This window comes from Stegostoma tigrinum, chromosome 16, assembly GCF_030684315.1.
Source record: "Stegostoma tigrinum isolate sSteTig4 chromosome 16, sSteTig4.hap1, whole genome shotgun sequence".
Taxonomy (NCBI): domain Eukaryota; kingdom Metazoa; phylum Chordata; class Chondrichthyes; order Orectolobiformes; family Stegostomatidae; genus Stegostoma; species Stegostoma tigrinum.
The window spans coordinates 2,357,999-2,371,253 of NC_081369.1; positions in this window are offsets into that span (position 1 = coordinate 2,357,999).

Genomic DNA, 13,255 nt, shown 5'->3' on the forward strand with positions numbered 1-13,255 from the left:
TTGTAGAATCCTGAAGTGTATTCTAGGTAATACAGATACTAGGTTCGTGGACTGAATAATATGAAACAAAAAACATGATTTTCTTTTTTTCCGATCTGTTAACAATGTAGTAATGATAATTTTCTTGATTCATTTATAATATACTGTCACTTGAAATTGCATTATGTGTATTTCTGCATCAGTCAACCAAAGCAATGTTACAAATATTCTAAAGAACTGATACTTTAAGGGGTCATTTTGTATATTTGGGTTCAGTATGATCACATTATTCCATTCAAAATGTGTTTTTGTTTTGTTCTTCATTCTTCTTCTGTTGTATTTGCTTACATTAACATAGCTCACACATTGTCAGTCTCTTCATTTGAAGCAGGACTACCTGGGAATTTAAATTTTGTTTTTTTTGGTGGATGAACCATAGCATCAGAAACAATATACTCTACATTGGTTTTCATGATGTTATCACATTTGACAGGAAGAATTGAGGAGTTGAAGATATTTAAATGTAAAAATACCACACAAGGCCACAAAACACAGGGATCAGGGTGTCCTCATCTGTAGATCATTTTACAAAAGCTAGTATTCAGCAGATCTGGCAGCATCTGTGGAGGAGAAAACAGAGTTAACGTTTTGGATCCGGTGACCCTTCCTGTTCTGAGGAAGGGCCACGGGACCCGAAACGTTAACTCTGTTTTCTCCTTCACAGATGCTGCCAGACCCACTGAGCTTTTCCACCAGCTTTGTTTTTGTTCCTGATTTACAGCATCCGCAGTTCTTTTGTTATTTTTTATTCAGCTAGTACTCAAGTTTAGCTGGTAATATAGAGGGAAATTCAATGTCAGCCTTTATTTCAATGGGAATGTAATATAAACAAATAAGGGGGCTTTGCAAAAACTATTGAGGTTTTCCTAAAACTATGCAAGCTACTGGTAAGATCACAAATGGAATACGATAAAAATGATATAGGAACAGTGTGGATGTGATGGGCAGAAAGCCTTATTTTCTGTGCTGTCGATCTCAATGACTCTATTTACGGAACAATATACTCGCATTAGTGATAATGGGAACTGCAGATGCTGGAGAATCCAAGACAACAAAATGTGAGGCTGCATGAACACAGCAGGCCAAGCAGCATCTCAGGAGCACAAAAGCTGACGTTTCGGGCCTACACCCTTCATCAGAGAGGGGGATGGGGTGAGGGTTCTGGAATAAATAGGGAGAGAGGGGGAGGCGGACCGAAGATGGAGAGAAAAGAAGATAGGTGGAGAGAGTATAGGTGGGGAGGTAGGGAGGGGATAGGTCAGTCCAGGGAAGACGGACAGGTCAAGGAGGTGGGATGAGGTTAGTAGGTAGATGGGGGTGCGGCTTGGGGTGGGAGGAAGGGATGAGTGAGAGGAAGAACAGGTTAGGGAGGCGGAGACAGGTTGGACTGGTTTTGGGATGCAGTGGGTGGAGTGGAGGAACTGGGCTGGTTGTGTGGTGCAGTGGGGGGAGGGGACGAACTGGGCTGGTTTAGGGATGCAGTTGGGGAAGGGGAGATTTTGAAACTGAAGCGGAGGCTTGGAGACCTCTTTGCAGAACGCCTCCGCTCAGTTCGCAACAAACTACTGCACCTCCCAGTCGCAAACCATTTCCACTCCCCCTCCCATTCTTTAGATGACATGTCCATCATGGGCCTCCTGCAGTGCCACAATGATGCCACCCGAAGGCTGCAGGAACAGCAGCTCATATTCCGCTTGGGAACCCTGCAGCCCAATGGTATCAATGTGGACTTCACCAGCTTCAAAATCTCCCCTTCCCCCACCGCATCCCAAAACCAGCCCAGTTCGCCCCCTCCCCCCACTGCACCACACAACCAGCCCAGCTCCTCCATTCCACCCACTGCATCCCAAAACCAGCCCAACCTGTCTTCGCCTCCCTAACCTGTTCTTCCTCTCACCCATCCCTTCCTCCCACCGCAAGCCGCACCCCCATCTACCTACTAACCTCATCCCACCTCCTTGACCTGTCCGTCTTCCCTGGACTGACCTATCCCCTCCCTACCTCCCCACCTATACCCTCTCCACCTATCTTCTTTTCTCTCCATCTTCGGTCCGCCTCCCCCTCTCTCCCTATTTATTCCAGAACCCTCACCCCATCCCCCTCTCTGATGAAGGGTCTAGGCCCGAAACGTCAGCTTTTGTGCTCCTGAGATGCTGCTTGGCCTGCTGTGTTCATCCAGCCTCACATTTTGTTGTCTTTACTCGCATTAGTGGTTCAATACAAGATTCAATTCAACGTTCAATACCAGATAATGGTCTGGGGGAGGGGGTTGGTGGGGACAGCTGTCTTATGAAAAGCGGTTTTGTAATTTGGTCCTGAGTTCATTGGAATTTAGCAAAACAAGAAGTGACTTGACAGGGTTAATGTTGAAAGATTATTTCCCTTGTGGTTGGAGGGCATAACTGCGGAATAAGAAGTCATGCATTTAAGACAGAGGTGAGCAGGAATTTCTTCTCTCAAAAGGGCAGTGAATCAGTGGAATACTTTATCATGGAGGGCTATTGAGGCTGCATTATGAACTATATTTAAGACTGAGAAAGGCAGATTTTTAATCAAAAAGAGTAAGGGTAAAAAGACAGGAAAATCCAGTTGATGATTTTTGAATCAGCCACGATCTCATTGAATGGTGGAGCAGACTTGATGGGCTGAATGATATACTTCTGTTCCTATGTCTTATGGTATAATAACGCCCTCAAGTGTAACATTGCAAACAACAAAATGCACAATTAGCATTGCTTATTATTAGAACATAGAACATAGAACAGCACAGCACAGAACAGGCCCTTCAGCCCACGATGTTGTGCTGACCATTGATCCTTATGTATGCACCCTCAAATTTCTGTGACCATATGCATGTCCAGCAGTCTCTTAAATGACCTCAATGACCTTGCTTCCACAACTGCTGCTGGCAACGCATTCCATTCTCTCAGAACTCTCTGTGTAAAGAACCCGCCTCTGACATCCCCTCTATACTTTCCACCAACCAGCTCAAAACTATGACCCCTCGTGTTAGCCATTTCTGCCCTGGGAAACAGGCTTTGGCTATCAACTCTATCTATGCCTCTCATTATCTTGTATACCTCAATTAGGTCCCCTCTCTTCCTCCTTTTCTCCAATGAAAAAAGTCCGAGCTCAGTCAACCTCTCTTCATAAAATAAGCCCTCCAGTCCAGGCAGCATCCTGGTAAACCTCCTCTGAACCCTCTCCAAAACATCCACATCTTTCCTATAATAGGGCAACCAGAACTGGACGCAGTATTCCAAGTGCGGTCTAACCAAAGTTTTATAGAGCTGCAACAAGATCTCACGACTCTTAAACTCAATCCCCCTGTTAATGAAAGCCAAAACACCATATGCTTTCTTAACAACCCTGTCCACTTGGGTGGCCATTTTAAGGGATCTATGTATCTGCACACCAAGATCCCTCTGTTCCTCCACACTGCCAAGAATCCTATCCTTAATCCTGTACTCAGCTTTCAAATTCGACCTTCCAAAATGCATCAACTCGCATTTATCCAGGTTGAACTCCATCTGCCACCTCTCAGCCCATCTCTGCATCCTGTCAATGTTCCACTGCAGCCGACAACAGCCCTCTATACTGTCAACGACACCTCCAACCTTCGTGTCATCTGCAAACTTGCTGACCCATCCTTCAATCCCCTCATCCAAGTCGTTAATAAAAATTACAAACCATTGGTGGTGGACTGAAATTAATAATTAGACTAATGCAATGTCAGACACAACAATTTATAACGTAATACAATGTACTGCAAATTATTTACAATATAGAAAAAGCTCATTCAGCCAAGTATGTCATGCAGATGTTCATACTTCTCAAGAAATTCCCCCAAACACAAGTCCTCAAAGTTTACCAAAAATGAGTCAAGTATTCCCTTCCTCATTTACCGCTACAGCTTTCTAGTAAATGTTTTGGATAACTTTATCCCATGTGCTAGAAAGAATCACTTTCCACTTGTAATTTGGAAGAAAATAACTTCTTCTGAAGCTCTGTTTTGACTATTAGGGACATCGTTTAATTATGAACTCTAACCCAGAATACTAATCCTCTGATTATGCCACCTGTCAGAGTTCCAATCTGGTGCATATTTTTTGTAAGGTATGAAAGGCACACTATTATACTATTTGAATGTAATATCATTTTCAGTCCTTCTATATGTTATTTTTCAATAATAGAGGCCAGGACGGTGTACAGTTCCCCAAGCATGTTCGAATGTACATATGTTTAGTCAAAATGTATTGTTTTTCAAATGTTGGAATATTCAAAGGCATTTTTAATGTGACTGAGTGAATGTACTTCATTGCTTTCAGTGTTCTGTCTACCTACACACTTTATATCACAACTATCTCACTCAGCCACTTAACTTTCAAGCATATGACTTTGTAGGTTGGTGCTAATCTTTTGGCATTGACATTAGATTGGTAATCTGAGAGCCAGGTAATGTTCTGGGAACCCTGATTCAACCATAGCATCTGTTGGAAATTGAATGCAAACAACAGGAAAGTTGAAAGTCAAAATGAACCTGTGAATAAAAACCCATTTAACATATCACTAACTAGTGGGAAGCTCATCTGTCCTAGATTTAGTCTAGCCTAGATTTGAGTCCAGATCCCCAGCAATATGATTGCCTCTTTATTTCCCTCTGAAATGTCCCAGCAAGCCACTAAGTTATCTCAAACAATTAATGAAATCAAAATCACATAGATCATCGGGCATCAACCCAGACATTAGAAGTGGCAACAGCAAGCTTATCCCTGTTAATCCTGAAAAAATCCTCTTTAACAACATTCAGTAGGTAATGCCAAAACTGTGAGAACATACCCACAGCTTTGTCAAGCAACTGCTCAGCATAGTCATACTTATCTTACAGGCAAATCTCCAAATGCAACTACCTGATGGGTCTGTCACACTGATGGGGCAGCAGAAACGTTGGCACAGTGATAGAGGAGGAACTTGGTACAGGAGTGTTGGACATTGACTCTGGATGCTTCATGGCATCAAGTCAAGTATGGATGCCAAAACTTTCTGATTAGCCTTAATTTTCCCTGCCCTCCCATCAGCTTATAAATCAGAGTTTATCCATGTTAAACACCACTTACACGTAGCACTGAGTGTAACGAGAATGCAGAATATGCTGTGCGTGTGGAAGCTCAAAATGCATCATTAAAGGCATCTCTGCACCACCAATACTAACTTAGCTGATAGACTGATAAAGTAGCGGTAAGAAAATAGCAGCCAGACTGGGTCTGCAATACTTGGAGAGAGAAGTAACAAGAGGAAAATCATACTTGACCTCATATTCACCAATGATTTTGCTGCACATGCATCTGTCTATGAGACTTCAGTAGAAGTGATCTCTCCATCATCCTAATGGAGACAGGTTCACCTTTACATCGCAGATACCTTCCATCATGTCAGGCATGACCACACTGGGATAGATTTTGAACAAATCTAGCAACTCAAAATTTCAAGAAATGCTTTGGGCCTTCACTCTCACCAGAATTGTAAAGAAAAACACCTCTAGGTCCTACATATCTAATTAAGTTAGGGAATAGTGTTCTTTTTTTAAATGCAGGATGTGGGTGCTAGTCAGACCAGCATTTGTTGCTGATCTGCAATTACCCAGAGGGGAATTAAGAGTCAATCACATTTCTGTGGATCTGTGGCCAACATCAGGTAAGGATGGCATTTTACTTCTCTAAAGGAGTGTAAGAAAGCATGCAAGGAACAAGACTGGGCACATTTAAACCACAAGTATCAACTACAACACAAAAGTGCCATATGCCATAAGTAATAAATGAGGAAGAAAGCCAAGTGATTCCATGAACAGTAGGTTTTATTTAGGGTCTTCAGTCCACTGGCATCGAATCTTGAATGGAGGTGCACCAATACCCAATGCTCTAATATGGGGGGATCTTGGTACAACAGTGAAAAACACAATCTTCAGCGTGAAGTGCTAAGAAGATGATCTATCTTGGCCTCCTCCAGAGGCACACTATATTATGGAAACCAGCCTCAACCAATTCAATTCATTACACATGATTTAAAAAGAAACAGCTGAGGGCATTCAATGCTACCCAGGTTATAAGAGCTGACAATACTCCAGCATTAATACTGAAAGCTGGTGCTCTTCAAACTGATGCAATCTTGCCAGGCTGTTCTGGTACAGCTCTAACTCTAGATTTGACCTGGCATTGTAGAAAATTATGTAAATATATCCTGCGCACAAAGAATAAATCAAACCCAACAAATTCATGCTCCATCTGCTTGAGCCCTTGAGAAGATATTGGTGGGCTGCCTTTTTGAACTCCGGCAGTCTGCATGCTATAGGTTGACCAACAATGCTCTAAGGAAGAGAATTCCAGGATTTTGACCCAGTGACAGTAAAGGAACAGCAACATATTCCCAAATCAGGATGGTGAGTGGCTTGGAGGGAAAATTCCAAGTGATAGTGTTCCCATGTTTCTGTTGCACTTTTCCTTCCAGATAAAAGTGCTCATGGGATTCGAAGGTGCTATCTAAGAATATTTGGTAAATTTCAACGGTGGATCTTGCACTTCTGCCACTGAGTGTTGTCGGTGGAGGGAGTGGATGCTTGTGGTTGAGGTGCTAATCAAGCAAGATGCTTTGTTCTGGATGATGTCAAACTTTCTGAGTGTTGTTAGTGCTATACCAATCCAGGCAAGTAGGGGAGCATTTTGTCACACACCAGGTTTGTACATTGTAGATGGTGGACAGTCTTTGTGGAGTCAGGAGGTGAGTTACTCACTGCAGTTTCCTACTCTCTAACCTGCTGCCCAAACCTGGACCTTCTGGTGATTTTGTTACATTTGAACATGGAATCTCAGATTTCCTAGTGTGAAAAGTGTCTGCACCAAACCTCTGAACTGCAACCCACTGGGACCCAGTACCCTCACCATATCCCTATAACCTTACATTCCCATGGCTAAGCCACCGAGCCTGCACGCTACTGGGCAAATTACTATGGCCAATTCACCTAACCTGTGCTTTTTTGGACTTCAGAAGGAAACTGGTGCACACAGACAAGGAGAGAACATGTACACCCCACACAGACAGTTAGCTAAGACTGGAATTAAACTCAAGTCCCTGGTACTGTGAGTCCCTGAGCCACCATGCCACCCCCAGCACTGTTTCTGCTTCAGAAGAGTCATGAATAGTGCTGAACATTTGGTAATCATTGATGAACATCCCATTTCTGACCTAATGATGGAGAAAACATCATTGTTGAAGCAGCAGAAGATGGTTAGGCCTAGAACACTATCCTGATTGCAGAGATATCCTGGAGCTGATTAAACTGACCTCCATCAACCACAGCCAGCTTCCTCCGTGCCAGGGTTGATTCCAACCAGCAGAGAGTTTGCCCTCAAAACCCTCTAATTCCTGATTTGCTAGGGCTCCATGACACAACCCTTAGTCACATGCGTTCCTGAAGACAAGGGCTGTCTTTCTCACCTCACCGTAGTAATTAATGGATAATTAATAGTCTCTCATTGTTTCTTTGTTTACGGAGGATTCCATTATCCATTCTAGAACAGATATTGCTTTTATAATTCAAATTGTACTAAAACTTTCTGATGTTTATCCTATCTCTCTTTTCTTATAATTGTTTGCAAATCATCCAGTGATCTCAATGACTTTGGTTTTCAGTACTAATTGCATCCTGTTTTACCTGCCCAACTTGCTTTAACATGCATGATTGAAAATCATCTGGATTCCTGTTTCGTTCCCTCTCAGGCTTAGTTGATTGATTATCTCCTCAGTTTCCATCAAATTTTTTGAGGTAACAAAGTGTGAAGCTGGATGAACACAGCAGGACAAGCAGCATCTCAGGAGCACAAAAGCTGATGTTTCTTCTGCTGCTTCTTCAGGCCTAGATCCTTCTTCAGAGAGGGGGATGGGGAGAGGGTTCTGAAATAAATAGGGAGAGAGGGGGAGGTGGACCAAAGATGGATAGAGGAGAAGATAGATGGAGAAGAGAGTATAGGTGGGGGGAGGGCAGTGGGGAGGGGATAGGACAGTCCAGGGAGGACGGACAGGTCAAGGATGTGGGATGAGGTTAGTAGGTGAGAAATGGAGATGCGGCTTGAGGTGGTAGGAGGGGATAGGTGAGAGGAAGAACAGGTTAAGGAGGCGGGGATGAGCTGGGCTGGTTTTGGGATGCAGTGGGGGGGGGGACGAGCTGGGCTGGTTTTGGGATGCAGTGGGAGGGGGACGAGCTAGGCTGGTTTTGGCATGCAGTTGGGGAAGGGGAGATTTTGAAGCTTGTGAAGTCCACATTGATACATTGGGCTGCAGGGTTCCCAAGCGGAATATGACTTGCTGTTCTTGCAACCTTCGGGTGGCATCATTGTGGCACTGCAGGAGGCCCATGATGGACATGTCATCTGAGGAATGGGAGGGGGAGTTAAAATGGTTCACAACTGGGAGGCGCAGTTGTTTATTGTGAACCGAGCGGAGGTGTTCTGCAAAGCAGTCCCCAAACCTTCGCTTGGTTTCCCCAATGTAGAGGAAGCCACAACTGGTACAGTGGATACAGTCCACCACATTGGCAGATGTGCAGGTGAACATCTGCTTAATATGGAAAGTCATCTTGGGGCTTGGGATGGGGGTGAGGGAGGAGGTGTGGGGGCAAGTGTAGCACTTCCTGCGGTTGCACGGGAAGGTGCCGGGTGTGGTGGAGTTGGAGGGGAGTGTGGAGTGGACACGGGAGTCATGGAGAGAGTGGACTCTCCGGAAGGCAGACAAGGGGGGTGATGGAAAAATGTCTTGGGTGGTGGGGTCGGATTGTAGATGGCGGAAGTGTCAGAGGTATGTGTGTGCGAAATGTTCATGGACCATATTAAACAAACAGACAAAAATCTCCCTATGGCTTGATGGTAAACTGATCTCATCATTCTGTTGAGATAACAAGAACCTCAGATGCTAGACTTCAGAGTTGCTACAGTGTGGAGCTGAAGGAAAACAATAGGTCAGGCAGCATCAGACTTTCCTGCTCCTCTGTTGCTGCATGACCTGCTCAGTTCCTCCAGCTCCAAACTGTATCAACTCATCATTCTGATCTTCAATTGAACTCAGGTGTAGATATTCATGGAGGGGTGGAGAGTTTGGAATTGTTCTACTTGGACAGAGGATGTTTGAGAGCAGATTCGATAGAATGTTCAAAATTAGAAGAGGCCTGTGTAGAGTAGATAGCGAATAAAAACGTAAAAGTAAATTAATAATTGGAAGGAGTTTAGTTTCTGTTTTACTGCATGTAAGGAATAGCCAGGATTTTATAGGTGATTGATATGTGAGGGAAGTGTACTCCCAGATTAGATTACATTCCCTAAAGCGTGGAAACAGGCCCTTCAGCCCAACAAGTCCACACCGCCCTTTCGAAGCATCCCATCCAGGCCCATCCCCCCATAACCCTGAACACTATGGGCAATTTAGCATGTCCAATCCACCTAGTCTGCACATCTTTGGACAGTGGGAGGAAACCGGAGCACCCGGAGGAAACCCACGCAGACACGTGGAGAACATGCAAACTCCACACAGACAGTCGCCTGAGGCGGGAATCGAACCCAGATCCTTGGCGCTGTGAGGCTGCAGTGCTAACCACTGCGCCACCGTGCCGCCCCAAATTCAACATAAAAGACCAAGGTGAGAGTAGCGGCCTGCTGTTTTGAAGAACAGATTGGACATGAAATCATTAGAATGGAATCTATTATGAAAATTAATGTGGGCTTCTGATATTTTTTTCAAAACTGTTAGTAGCATATCTGTGGTGAACAGGTAGATTTATACAAGAAGCCAGCTTTCCTTGGTGAAGAGAAAACAAATACGAAGAGAAGTATATTTGAAATCATCTGGAGCAGCCACTCTTCGGAAAGCGAAGATGACAGAATTAAACCAATGCTTTTGTGAACTGAATGTTTCTTCAAGGTTTTGGTGTTTCTAAGTGAGGGAGGGTTCAGCGAAAGTAAGCTGAACTCAATTAAAAACATGTATAGCAATGTTTCCCTCGTGTAACAAAAGTGAAACTTTCAAGCATTTCATTATGCTTGTCAACTATTTGCTCTTGCATTGTTCTGCAAACTAGCCCTAAGTTGACCAGCCACATTCATGTGCTCTGTACCAATTGTCTGTGACAGCTAAAATTTATATAGGTGGCATAGAGAAATAGCAGGCACCAGGGAATTGATCAGCTATTATATATGACAATGTAAATTGAGGCAGTGGTGGCAAAGTAATATTTCAATAACAATTATTGTTTTTGCATGTTAGTTGCACCTTTGAGAAGCAGTGAAAGGTGAATGAGATTTGATTGTCATTATAGTAAACTTCAGGAGAGAAGCGAGAAAGGCACTGTTCAATTATTTCATTGTCTTTGTCAGTGAAGTGACCATCAACTGCTATGTCCTATAGTTTGCAACAGTACTTTACAGTTTCATATATCATGTCATTCACATATTAAAAATTTCTGCATTCAGATCACCCCATATGTACATTGGGGACGCAATGGTGTAGTGATATTGTGAGTGAACTAGTAAGGCAGAGACGCAGGCAATGTTTTGTGGGTCCAGGGAATCTAAATGACATAGTTGCTTCACTTTTCCGTTGGCAGGTCATAAGGAAACCCCAGTAATCAGCCTGCTGAAGATTCATCTGTCCCTGTAAGTTGGATGGCCACACTTCTGGAGTCAAAGCCTTTCCTTTACCTTAAGGATGCTTTAATTTCTACACTATGGCACTTTTAACGCACTAAATGAGAACTCTGAACACTGAAAACATCAGGCCTGGGCATTCATGAGATTCTTTGTACTACCAAAGTATGGCATAAAAATTCATTTGAACTTATCCTCACCAACCTGTCAGTTGTAGATGTATCTCCTCACTATGTATTGGTTATCATGACCACAGTGAACAAAACTGGTTCCGTGAAAAGGAGAAAGAGGGAGTAGCAAGACCAAAACCAGAGATACATTGTTGCATGTGGATGGCTGTTACTCTGTTTGTACTGCATATGATAGAAACTCTGAACCATGACATATTTAGTTGCTAGATAATCTTTGCTACACAGCAGTTGTACAAAGGAATGTAGGAAATAGGAACATGAGAATTAGTTGCAGGAGTGAAACATTCTGTCCATCAAGCCTCTGCCATTACATTCAGTGAGATTATATCTGATCTGACTGTAGTCTAAATCTCCAGTTTCCTGTGTTAGCTCCAATTATAGCAAAATAAACTAAAGCAGCATGAAAGAGACGCTCAAGGGCTAATGATCTTCTGACAGAGGAAATAAAATTATACTGGCTCAAAAATTAGACCATTTATTTTTAAATTGGCTGAGTTACTTTCTCCAGAATGAGCATCCACTCAATGTCCACTGCATTAAGCCTCCACATTATTGTATATATTGGAGGTGAAACTACTTCTCAATCCTGGAATGCGAGCAGGAAAGTGGGACTCAGTTATAAACCTCTCACTCCTACATCCTGAAGAACTGAGCAGCAATGCCAGATTAACCTGCTGAAACCCCTTTTCTTAATGTTTTTTTAAAGCCGCTACATAACAGCATCATGTCTTTGTCAGCAATTCGGTCAAACAATCTATGTACAAATTGTTCTCAATGACTCTTGGCTATGTAACTCCTTTTCACCAATGAGTGCAGTGAAGACATTCACAATTTATTGAGAGCTAGGAAGACACCAAATTGGCGCAAGGAACATTCTAGGATTCATCAAATATCTGATACTAATCAGCACCTACCAAACCCATGACCACTTCCATCTGGAAGGACAAGGACAGCAGATATATGGGAACATCACCATCTCCAAGTTTCCCTCCAAGTCACTCACCATCCTGACTTGGAAATATATCACCATTACTTCACCGTCGCCGGGTCAAAATCCTGGAATTCCCTCCCTAATAGCATTGTGGGCTGACTTATAGCAGGAGTACTGCAGCGGTTCAAAAAGCCAGCTCACCACCACCTTCTCAAGGGCAACTAGGGATGGGCAAGAAACACTGACCAGCCAGCAATGTACACATCCCACAAAAATGAATAGAAAAATTAACCACAAATTTATAATAAAGATCCACTTGATCTGTATGTTGCATTTGTTATTTTATTGTATTTAAGTTTATTTCTAATTTTTGTAATTAGTGGCATTGTTTCTTTAATTGATGTAACATACAAACTGGTTTTTGAATGATTTATTTCCCTAATTGTTCTAGTGCATCAGCAACCCTCTTTCCAATATTTCACCTTAGATCTGTTGAGACATGCTCTTCTCATGAGAAAACTGCATTGAGTATTTTCTATCCCGGGCATCCATCAACACCATGGTATTACAAGGGGCTTGGAACATGGATAAGGTTGTAAATCTCAGAGATGTTCAGAAGTAAGTTTAACATGAAATGAGGTTTTCAATTTAAATTTGTAACAGTTTTATTGTTTATATGTGTTATTCATATTAATTCACTGTCTGCTGAATTGGTGTTTGAATCATTGAACATGAGTCCTGGAGTGGAAAGAGAGCCAGCAACTCTGCAGTCCAATAACAAAATATGTAAGTAATTGAAATTATTAGACAGAGGCTTCAGAGAGATAGAGATAGACAGAGACAGGTATATGCTGCTGGTATCACTGCAAGTAGAGAAGTTAGCCAGAGGTTGCAGAAAGATAAAGATAAAGAGAGAGAGAGAGAGAGAGAGACAGAGGGGTACCAGCTTTCAACATTGTTAACAGGGGGATCTGCACTAAAAGGTGCTAACGTGAAGAAAGAAGCAGCTTATGAACTAAAAATGATCCATTCCCAGGTGCTAGTCTGAGCTGATTTAAACTGCTTTGAATTAAATAAGTTCTGTAAAAGTAAGACGGATGGGGTAATGCAAAAGGAGTGTTTGGATAAGAAATAAGGAGGTAATGCTACTTATGTTTCTGGGCTAGGGCGAATAAGATAAAGGCATGCAATAAGTAAATTAGCCTGAGAAAGAATAAAAAGAAGACCCTTGGGGCATACAGCCAGTGAAACCTCAGGAGACTAACCATCGCAGAAGTAGAAACTCTATCAAAGACGTGGTGATGACATCAAGTGCAGTGCCTGGCCAGTGTCAGCCCTTGTCAGCAACAGCAGCTATCCTGATTGGGTACTGGCTTTTATACTCTGTGAATACTTGGGGAGTTTCAAAG